The sequence below is a fragment of the Neofelis nebulosa genome, chromosome 5 (assembly GCF_028018385.1).
Source record: "Neofelis nebulosa isolate mNeoNeb1 chromosome 5, mNeoNeb1.pri, whole genome shotgun sequence".
Lineage (NCBI taxonomy): Eukaryota > Metazoa > Chordata > Mammalia > Carnivora > Felidae > Neofelis > Neofelis nebulosa.
Window position 1 is genome coordinate 49067004 of NC_080786.1, and position 12036 is coordinate 49079039.

At 35.5% G+C, this 12036-nt stretch overlaps 1 long non-coding RNA gene across 3 annotated transcripts in view; it reads left to right on the plus strand.

Moving 5' to 3' along the window:
- Positions 1-12036, plus strand: part of LOC131512050 (uncharacterized) — a 349282-nt gene that overhangs the window by 203068 nt on the left and 134178 nt on the right. The gene's annotated exons all lie outside the window — the stretch shown is intronic.

Genomic DNA, 12036 nt, shown 5'->3' on the forward strand with positions numbered 1-12036 from the left:
CTGAAACTTGGCAGGCCAGAAAGGAATGGTAGGAAATCTCCAATGTGATGAACAGAAAAAATATGCAGCCAAGAATCCTTTATCCAGCAAGTCTGTCATTCAGAATAGAAGGAGAGATAAAGGTCTTCCCAAACAAACAAAAACTGAAGGAATTCATCACCACTAAACCAGCCCTACAAGAGATCCTGAGGGGGATTCTGTGAGTGAAATGTTGCAAGGACCACAAAGTACCAGAGACATCACTACAAGCATGAAACCTACAGACATCACAATGACTCTAAACCCATATCTTTCTATAATAACACTGAATGTAAATGGACTAAATGCTCCAACCAAAAGACATAGGATATCAGAATGGATAAACAAACAAGACCCATCTATTTGCTGTCTACAAGAGACTCATTTTAGACCTGACGACAACTTCAGATTGAAAGTGAGAGGATGGAGAACTATCTATCATGCTTCTGGAAGTCAAAAGTAAGGTGGAGTAGCCATACTTATATCAGACAAACTAGACTTTAAATTAAAACCTGTAACAAGAGATGAAGAAGGGCATTACATAATAATTACAGGGTCTATCCATCAGGAAGAGCTAACAATTATAAATGTCTATGCGCCGAATACGGGAGCCCCCAAATATATAAAATAATCACAAACATAAGCAACCTTATTGATAAGAATGTGGTAATTGCAGGGGACTTTAATACTCCACTTACAACAATGGATAGATCATCTAGACACAGGATCAATAAAGAAACAAGGGCCCTGAATGATACATTGGATCAGATGGACTTGACAGATGTATTTAAAACTCTGCATCCCAAAGCAACAGAATATACTTTCTTCTTGAGTGCACATGGAACATTCTCTAAGATAGATCACATACTTGGTCATAAAACATCCGTTAATAAATATAAAAGAATTGAGACCATACCATGCACACTTTCAGACCACAATGCTATAAAACTTGAAATCAACCACAGGAAAAAGTCTGGAAAACCTCCAAAAGCATGGAGGTAAAAGAACACCCTACTAAAGAATGAATGGGTCAACCAGGCAATTAGAGAAGAAATTAAAAAATATACAGAAACAAATTAAAATGAAAATACAACCATCCAAATGCTTTGGGATGCAGTGAAGGCAGTCCTGAGAGGAAAATACATTGCAATCCAGGCCTATTTAAAGAAACAAGAAAAATCCCAAATAAAAATCTAACAGCACACCTAAAGGAAATAGAAGCAGAACAGCAAAGACACCCCAAACCCAGCAGAAGAAGAGAAATAATAAAGATCAGAGCAGAAATAAACACTATAGAATAAAAAAAAAAACACTGTAGAGCAGATCAATGAAACCAAGAGTTGGTTTTTTGAAAAAATAAACAAAATTGACAAACCTCTAGCCAGGCTTCTCAAAAAGAAAAGGGAAATGACCCAAATAGATAAAATCATGAATGAAAATGGAATTATTACAACCAATCCCGCAGTAATACATGCAATTATCAGGGAATACTATGAAAAATTATATGCTAACGAACTGGACAACCTGGAAGAAATGGACAAATTCCTAAGCACCCACCCACTTCCAAAACTCAAACAGGAAGAAATAGTAAACTTGAACAGACCCATAACCAGCGAAGAAATTGAATCGGTTATCAAAAATCTCCCAACAAATAAGAGTCCAGGACCAGATGGCTTCCCTGGGGAATTCTACCAGACATTTAAAGCAGAGATAATACCTATCCTTCTCAAGCTATTCCAAAAAATAGAAAGGGAAGGAAAACTTCCAGACTCATTCTATGAAGCCAGCATTACTTTGATTCCTAAACCAGACAGAGACTCAGCAAAAAAAAGAGAACTACAGGCCAATATCCCTGATGAATATGGATGCAAAAATTCTCAATAAGGTAGTAGCAAATCGAATTCAACGGCATATAAAAAGAATTATTCACCATGATCAAGTGGGATTCATTCCTGGGCTGCAGGGCTGGTTCAACATTCACAAATCCATCAATGTGATACATCACATTAATAAAAGAAAAGATAAGAACCATATGATCCTGTCTAATCGATCCAGAAAAACATTTGACAAAATTCAGCATCCTTTCTTAATAAAAACCCTTGAGAAAGTTGGGATAGAAGGAACATACTTACACATCATAAAAGCCATTTATGAAAAGCCCACAGCTAATATCATCCTCAATGGGGAAAAACTGAGAGCTTTCCTCCTGAGATCAGGAACACGACAGGGATGTCCACTCTCACCGCTGTTGTTTAACATAGTGTTGGAAGTGCTAGCATCAGCAATCAGACAAAAAAAGGAAATCAAAGGCATCAAAATTGGCAAAGATGAAGTCAAGCTTTTGCTTTTTGCAGATGACATGATATTATACATGGAAAATCCGATAGACTCCACCAGAAGTCTGCTAGAACTGATACATGAATTCAGCAAAGTTGCAGGACACAAAATCAATGTACAGAAATCAGTTGCATTCTTATACGCTAACAATGAAGCAACAGAAAGACAAATAAACTGATCCCATTCACAATTGCACCAAGAATCATAAAATACCTAGTAATAAACCTAACCAAAGATGTAAAAGATCTGTATGCTGAAAACTATAGAAAGCTTATGAAGGAAATTGAAGATATAAAGAGATGGAAAAACATTCCGTGCTCATGGATTGGAAGAATAAATATTGTTAAAATGTCAATACTACCCAAAGCTATCTGCACATTCAATGCAACCCCAATCAAAATTGCACCAGCATTCTTCTCGAAGCTAGAACAAGCAATCCTAACATTTGTATAGAACCACAAAAGACCCTGAATAGCCAAAGTAATTTTGAAGAAGAAGACCAAAGCAGGAGGCATCACAATCCCAGACTTTAGCCTATACTACAAAGCTGTCATCATCAAGACAGCATGGTATTGGCACAAACACAGACACATAGACCAATGAATAGAATAGAAACCCCAGAATTAGACCCACAAAAGTATGGCCAACTGATCTTTGACAAAACAGGAAAGAATATCCAAAGGAAAACAGACAGTCTACTTAAATGGTGCTGGGAGAACTGGACAGCAACATGCAGAAGAATGAAACTAGACCACTTTCTTACACCATTCACAAAAACAAACTCAAAATGGATAAAGGACCTGACTGTGGGACAGGAAACCATCAAAACCCTAGAGGAGAAAGCAGGAAAAAAACCTCTCTGACCTCAGCCGCAGCAATTTCTTACTTGACACATCCCCAAAGGCAAGGGAATTAAAAGCAAAAATGAAGTATTGGGACCTCATGAAGATAAAAAGCTTCTGCACTGAAAAGGAAACAATCAAGAAAACTAAAAGACAACCAATGGAATGGGAAAAGATATTTGCAAATGACATATCAGACAAAGGGCTAGTATCCAAAATCTATAAAGAACTGACCAAACTCCATACCCGAAAAACAATCCAGTGAAGAAATGGGCAGAAAACATGAATAGACACTTCTCTAAAGAAGACATCCGGATGGCCAACAGACACATGAAAAGATGTTCAACGTCGCTCCTTATCAGGGAAATACAAATCAAAACCACACTGAGATACCACCTCATGCCAGTCAGAGTGGCTAAAATGAACAAATCAGGAGACTATAGATGCCGGAGAGGATGTGGAGAAACAGGAACCCTCTTGCACTGTTGGTGGGAATGCAAACTTGTGCAGCTGCTCTGGAAAACAGTGTGGAAATTCCTCAAAAAATTAAAAATAGATCTCCCCTATGAGCCAGCAATAGCACTGCTAGGAATTTACCCAAGGGATACAGGAGTACTGATGCATAGGGGCACTTGTACCCCAATGTTTATAGCAGCACTTTCAGCTATAGCCAAATTATGGAAAAACCCTAAATGTCCATCAACTAATGAATGGATAAAGAAATTGTGGTTTATATACACAATGGAATACTGCTTGGCAATGAGAAAGAATGAAATATGGCTTTTTGTAGCAATGTGGATGGAACTAGAGAGTGTTATGGAGAGTGAAATAAGTCATATAGAGAAAGACAGATACCATATGTTTTCACTCTTATGTGGATCCTGAGAAACTTAACAGAAGACCATGGGGGAGGGGAAAGAAAAAAAAAAGGTTAGAGAGGGAGGGAGCCAAAACATAAGAGGGAGCCAAACTGAGAACAAACTGAGGGTAGATGGGGGCTGGGAGGGAGGGGAGGGTGGGTGAGGGGTATTGAAGAGGGCACCTATTGGGATGAGCACTGGGTGTTGTATGGAAACCAATTTGACAATAAATTTCATATTAAAAAATATCCATGTGAGACACAGGTAAACACTAAAGAATAGCAAATTAATCAGAACACTCTATACCCTTACTATCTTGAATAGGCAGGAGTATATTGAAGCAGTATTTTAAATTACAGAAGTTTACTATGTGTTGCACTCATTCCTAACTGCATATTTCAGGAGCACAAAGCAAGAAGAATTTAGGTGTTTTTAAATAATGTCTATGAAAGTATTTTGCCAATTCACTGGCAAAAAATGACAAAAGACTACCTTGCAGGAGTAAAAAATTTATTTTCTAATGATTATAATAAACTTTAGGTTGAAAATGTAATTAGGGTAACTGATAAGATATAGGACTCTTCAACTAGATTTAAGACATTGCATGGGGCATACTTATACTAAAAGGTTATTTATCGTTATCTGGAATTCAAACTTAACTGTGTGTTCTGTATTTTTATTTGCTCAATTTGGCAACCTTAAATGTAGTACAAGTGCTTTCATAAAAGAGGTTCTAATGGGCTATTTAATGAAGCTCTCGCCACAAAATAGACATGTTGAACAAATATCTGTTCTATGAATTTAACTTTTCTTCTTGTTACATTTTCTGTTAAACGCCATCTAAAAGGGATTTCCATTACAATCAAAGACTAATAAAACTGGAATGAGCCATAGAGATCACCTAGTTCAGTCCTCTAGATTTACAGATGAGAAAACTGAGGACTATAAGTGCCACTGTAATTCTAGAGACAGAAGTGAGGATCAGTGCTCCTTCCTAACCCCCACCAGAGTTTCACAATTCCCCAGTCTCAGAATATATGAAAATTACAAGCATTTTACAGCCCAAGCCACTTAGGAACCTAATAATTTGGGGCCAAAGGAAATGTTCCAGGATTTGACAGAACTCATTATGTCTTTACAAGACATTTACATTAAAATATTAAGTAGAAAAAATGAAACATAAATACTAGCCTATATGAAGTTAATATTTGCTTTAATTTAGAACAGTTGAAGAAATTATTATGGGATTCCAAATGTGAGAGCAGAAAACTAAAGCCCCTCTAGGTAGTTTTCACTTATTACTATCACTAAGTAAGAGCTTAAGTCACTAGAAATAAGGATTCAAAGAGGAAAAAATAGTGACCTCTGTTGAACACCAAACCTATATATTAAGCTGTATAGTGGAAGTTGTCATTTGGTAATATCATAGGTCCTCAAGCTCCACATCCTTTTTCTAGCCCCTCTTTTCTTCCTTCTTGCCATGATAAACTTCTTTCAATACCTTGAACAAGTTATGGTTTTTCTATTTTCCTTTGTTTGGAAAATAATCCAGACATCCTTCAACACATACTGTTTATTCTCCTACTTATCCTGTGTGTCTCAGCTTAACTGGAGACTGATTTCCCTAGACTAGGTTAGGTGATCCACTGTGTTTTCATAGCATCCTATAGCATCTTCATATTTTATTGGCATTTTTTGTTGAATGTAAGCTAGGCAAGAGCAAGAACTCCACAAGTCAGTCTCTAGTGCTTAATGTGTTATCTAGTGCATAGATATATATAGGTACCCAGTATATATTTGATCAACTGAAAAAATAGTAAATTGGTAACACAAATGCAGTAAAACATATCTTCAAAAATACCTAATGACGTGGGAAAATGGTCAGATATATAAGGAAAATATACATGCTATGGGATACATATAGTGTGATTTTAATTTTGTAAAATAAGAAAATATACATTTTTACACTGAAAAAAGATTGGAAATATACCAAAATATTAATAGAGAAAATGTTTCAAAGTTTATTTATTTATTTTTGAGAGAGAGAGAAAAAGCGCAAGTGGGGAGGGGCAGAGAGACAGAGGGAGAGAGAGAATCCCAAGCAGGCTCCAGACTGTCAGCGCATAGCCTGACACGGGGCTCAAACCCACCAATTGCGAGATCATGACCTGAACCAAAATCAGATGCTTAACCTACTGAGCCACCCAGGCAGCCCACGAAAATGTTTTGTTGGCAAAAAATTATGTGATTTATTTTTATGATCAGAAAAAATGAGTTATTCTAGAAGAGAAATCCATATTTTCTATACTCCTGTTAAAGACATAAATAAGGGTTAAAAACCATTATTTTCCAATTCATCCTCATAGTCAGTTTTGGTGGAAGGTTTTGGCATTTTTATACTCTTTATGTCCCATGAAACATTTTTCAAATTAGACCCAACGATTCTATGTTAATATAGCTTTTCCTAAAGGCATCCTGAGTACAAATGTAATTCTACACTTTTATATTGTGTATTATCTGTAATTCTCTAATGTAACTCCATTCTATTTAATCTGTGGTTTCTTAAAGAACCGTTTCTCTCCTGAGTACTTCTGAAAACATGGTCATCTTTCTTACAGTTAAGATTTTGAAGAGTTTGGTATCCTTTCTTCAATAGCCAAATTTAAAGAATGTAAAATTTGTTATGCTTTTGTAGAAAATATATGATACTATTAAAGAGCCACAGATCACCATTAAATGTGAATTACTTCACAGTGCGGTAAGGCACAAAATACATTATATTTTTGCTATCTCACAGCTTAGTAATTCTATATTCAAACTTTTCTATATTCAACCTCTCAGTTTTTTTTACCTCTCAATTACATTTAAAAAATTATTCTGAAATGAAAAATCCAATATTGTTTATTGTGATTAATTTTAACTTTATTCAACAAATGTGTATAGAGAGCACCTTCAAATGATTGGCAGAGTGCTAAACTTTGACAGTACAGAATGAGTAAGATATAGTCCCTGTCTTTGAGGTATTCACAGTCTATTTAGAGAGAAATATTACAAAAATATATATGACAATATAGCACAGTAAATCCTGTTATATAAGGAGAACAAAGTACTTGAGGCAAAGAGATCAAAGGTGGGTGTCATTGAAGCCGCTTGTACCTTCTACTTCTTTTCCGGTTCAAGCTACCATCACCTCTTACCTTGATCGGCAGAATAGCCTACAACTGCTCCCCTGTTTCAATCCCTGCCTTCCTGTAATCTATTCTCAACACAGCAGCCAGATGATAGTTTCAGAAATGTGTTCAGTATGTCCTCCCTTTGCTCAAACCCCCCCAGTGGCTCCCTGTTTCACTGAGTGAAAGTGAGTCCTTCCAAATCCTTCCTGATTGTGGCCTCCTACCCCCACCACAGATTTTTGTCCTTTTCTTTTCCTGTGTTCTCCTTTGCTGAGTCTGCTGTAGGCACATTAATGCTTTGATGATGTTCAAACCTATCAGCATATTTACACTTTGAGGACCTCACACTTAGCTTCCCTTTGCCAGAAAACTCATGACCCAGCATGATTCCCTCCTTACTTACTTTACCTTGATCACATAATACCTACTGTATGAGGCCTAACCAGGCCAGGACATCTTAAATTACAACTTGTACTTTCAAGCACTCCCCATTCCCCTATCCTATCCTTATTATTATTTTTTTTAATTTGCATGGCACTTAGAACTATCCAACATTTTTATTGTTTATCTCTCTCCCTCAGTCCCAGATTATTTTATTCACTAATGTATCAAATACATTTACAGAAGGAGCTTGCATACATGTTAAATGTTCAATAAATGATAAAAAGATGATTTAACCTAGTTTTTATTAGTAAAATCTAAGTTTTTACTAATTCAGAATTTGTGGTAACTCTTCTTAGATTCATTTGAGATTTATCTTTACATTTTCTATTAACACATTGTGGTGTTTTTTTTTTTTTTGGCAACTAGTTGCCAAGTTCCAACAAGTTGGAATAAGAGTTCCAACAAGTTGGAATAAGAGAAAAGAACGTATAACCTCTTTAAGAAAACTATTTTCAGTCAATTTTTGCTGAATCTATACAGAGAGTAAATGAAAAGCTGATTTCTAGCTGAAAACCACCACCTAAGATTTTGATTATTTTTTGTTGTTGTAATTATATGTTACTAAAGTAATAAAATTACATTTCCTTTAAATTGGTGAATTCTTCAGATTTGGACTGATTTTGGACTAGCTTTTGCAACTAGTTCTGCATTAAAGAACAATTGCAGTAATGTTAAGAGAAATCATATACATATAGGTATTAAATGGAATGTTGCAACATGTAGTCTTTATAAACCTCTGACATTCTAAGAATCTTTGGTTCCTGATGGAAGACACTAATAAGAGCCTTTAGTCAAGCTAATAGCTAAATCATGTTCTGTTGGAAAGACACATTAGAAACACATTAATTATTTCAGGCAACTGGAGTACCATTTTTTCACTGCAACATTTAGGAGATCTTAAAAAAGAGAAATGGAAACAATAGACTAGGAACTAAGCCCTGTAGTGGTCTGGAGGGCCTAGTGACTGCTGTAAGTGTTCGGTATTCATAGAAATTTGGTGCTTTCTCCCCATTAAGTGAGTGTGTTGCTTTCACTGAGCAATCAAAGCAGTGGGGATATGGAATTGACTTTTGTGTGTTGTGTGATATGAGGGCTTCACACTTTGGGCAATTCTCCTTTACATGTTACGACTCGTATTTGCCAAGTAGTTGGTCAGAAATATAGTTTAGTTTCTGGCCATCGACCTATGATCCTGAGCTCACTACCAGGGAATCCATATTCATTTTCTAAAGGACCCTAGCTCTCTCTCAGTGACACTTAAAGAAGTTAACTTTGTTAAGGAAAAAAGACTTGATGACAATAACGATCTATTTGGCATTTTAAAAGACCCAGGGCTCCTCCCACTCTTCCTTGGAGAAATTACCTAACTGCTAATTTGCTATGCAGAAAAGCCTTCCAAACTGCCTGCTGCCAGATTAGCTTTATCAGGGTACACATCAAACTTGCTTTGAGTTGTGGTCTTATCATGTGGAAAATGATGCAAACAGAAGATTACTGAATGAAAACAAGTATACAGATGCCCACTTACCATCAAGATGTTAGAATTAACTAAAAGAGCATATTAATAAGTTGGTCTTTTTTTCTCAAATTGCCAAGCAGGTGGGAGGTTTGAATTGGTATCTTTTGTGAGCTCTTGGTTTGAAATGAAGAGAGTGTGAGTTTCCCTCCACCCCCGATTATCTTCTGTTCATTTTAATTTGAAGTTCTCAAAGATATTTCAAAGTGAGATGCTGTTCTTTCCCTTCCTCTTTCAAAGTTTAATCAATTAGCGTTTGACATGTGTATGAAATGATAAGCATTAGCTAGCATAATAAGGAAGCAGGAAAGCAATTTGTCTTTTCCAGCTATATATTTAAAAAATTAATCACTGCTTATAAATCCTTCCCAACTCCTTTTTTCCCCCACTAACAAATGAGATTGTATTCTGAAATTATTAAAAAGTAATTGCAGTATAAACAGAAAATGGTGAATAGGGAGGGTTGACTGAATTGATTCTATTTAGCGCTTGACCTTCTGTTTTCATCATTGCTAATTAAATAAGCTCAATTTAGGTTGGAGATAAGCTAAAGTATGCAACATTGCTATGAAATCTTTAAGATGCTCTAAACTGGAGAGACCCTATATAGTAGAAAGATCCTCTCTACAGAGACTGGAGATCAAATCCTGATTCTGTCACTTTTTGTGTGGCCTTTGATAAACAGCTTATCTTTTATGAATCTCAATTTTCTCATTGTAGATAGCATGAATGTAACATTCTATAGGAAATGACTGTGAAGGTTATGGAACATCTTTGTGTGATTTTCCATAAAATTAGAACTTCATCTTGATCTTCTTCTGTTCTACATCTAATTTGGCTTGCAAAGGATTAACATTGACTTTCTGATGCCAAGATCAAGGACAGATAATAGTTACACTATAATGTAATTGTCAGTGGAAGATTGTAAACTTTGATGTGTAAGTGTGGCCAAATATGCAGTATTTAATGCAGTTCTATCTTTGAAAACTCTATTTCTTTTGCCTCTGTGGGGTTATTCTTGCATAAATCTGAGTTCACTTGAGGGAAGTTTCCAAGGAGCAGCTGGGTTATTTCTGGGTTCAAGGTATTCAAAGCTCTGACTAAATCTTAACAACAGAATAATTTTCTTCCCCCAGATAGCAGTGTGATGGGAAAGGTTGTTGGACTATTTGGATGAATATATAAAAGCTTAAATTAAAATATGGGGAGAGAATACTTTCATACATTTGTTTTCTAGTTTACTTGTAACATGTTAGCTTTCCCTTGCTTCATAAAGAATCCTCTAAGATTAGATGAGCACAAAATCCAAGCAACCAACACTGCTGGTTCATTAATGTCACACTTCATCCATTCTTCCTGTGTGTTCAAATGTCATACAACCCTAAAATAAAACAAAGAAAAACAAAACAAAAAACAAGCTAACCCCCAAGGTAAATAACAACAGCAACAAAAAACTACTACCAATACCACAACCTACTGCAACAAAAAGCCAGGTCCAAGCCATAACTAACAGCTGTTTAGAAGTAATTTAGATTGTTAACATTGCTGCGTTTCAATAGCATAAAGACTCCTTATGTAATAGAGTTTATATGTAATTAGGCAATGGCTAAAAGGATAGGAAGAGTAGAGATTCCAAATGTAAAAGATTTAAATTTCTAACACATTTCTGTAGTATGACTTTAATATACCACTGAAAGTTTTGAGTGTTCCAGTTCTCATTCCTTAACTAAAAATTGCATTTATTGAGAATCATTATTTAAAATTCCTACGTACCTTGATCAAATACATTTTGAAGAATATCTTTACATTATTATTACAACAACCCTATAAAAAAGGTACACCCTGACCATTGAAGAAATCTAGTTACAGAGAGTTTAAAAGTTGTATGCCCAAGGATTAAAGTTGTTTTAGTGGTAAGACCAGGTTTTGAAAAAAACTGATGTTCATTTCATTCCCAGTAACATCTACCTTGCCTACTGTATAGAATTATTTGTAAACATCAAATGAAATAATGTGTTTGAAAGTATTTTACAAAACTAAAATTCTGTTATGTATCTGCACATATGTTAAATGTATGTGTGATCTCTCCCTTTTGGGGAGATTTCATGAGAAACTAAGCTACATGTAAACATGGTGGTATAATGGAAGGAACTTGACTTTTAGGATTAAATAGGGGTTTAAAAAAGGTCATGTAGGATGTTATTTTATACTTTATCACAGTTGAAAGAGATCCATGGCTTTGCCTTTGACATTTTCCTCATTCACAACATAGTTTATCACAGCTGATTCCTCTTCATGATTCATATCCCAGCCATGATTTCTAGAGATAGCTTCCTTGAATACCTAATTTAATATCCCATTTCCACTGTGGTACTGTTTACCATTTTCCCCCTTTAGCATTTTGACAGTATTTATTATTACTTAGATTACTGACTTTTATTGTTGTTGTTTGCTTGTTTACTATCTTCTTTAGGGGAACCTTCTTTGGGGGCCAGTTTAGGCTTGCCACTAACTAGCCATGTGACGTAGCAACTTCTTAACTCTTCCAGACCGAAGAATTCTCATATTTGGAAATAAGAGCAAAACAGAGCTTCCAAAGAGAGTTTTCACATACATTATTCTTAAAATAAGGAAATGATAAAATCAGACCAAAAGGGCACACAAATCTTTTTCAATTCTAAAGCTTGATGTATCTAAGTCTTTGATGTATAGCTTACATGTATTTAGTCAATAAGTAATCACATAGAAATATATACAAAAACATATTGGGATTTGGAATCCTTCTACACAATTTCTTTTCTCCTACTGGCTATTCATGCTATTTAAGATCTAAACATTCTGTGACT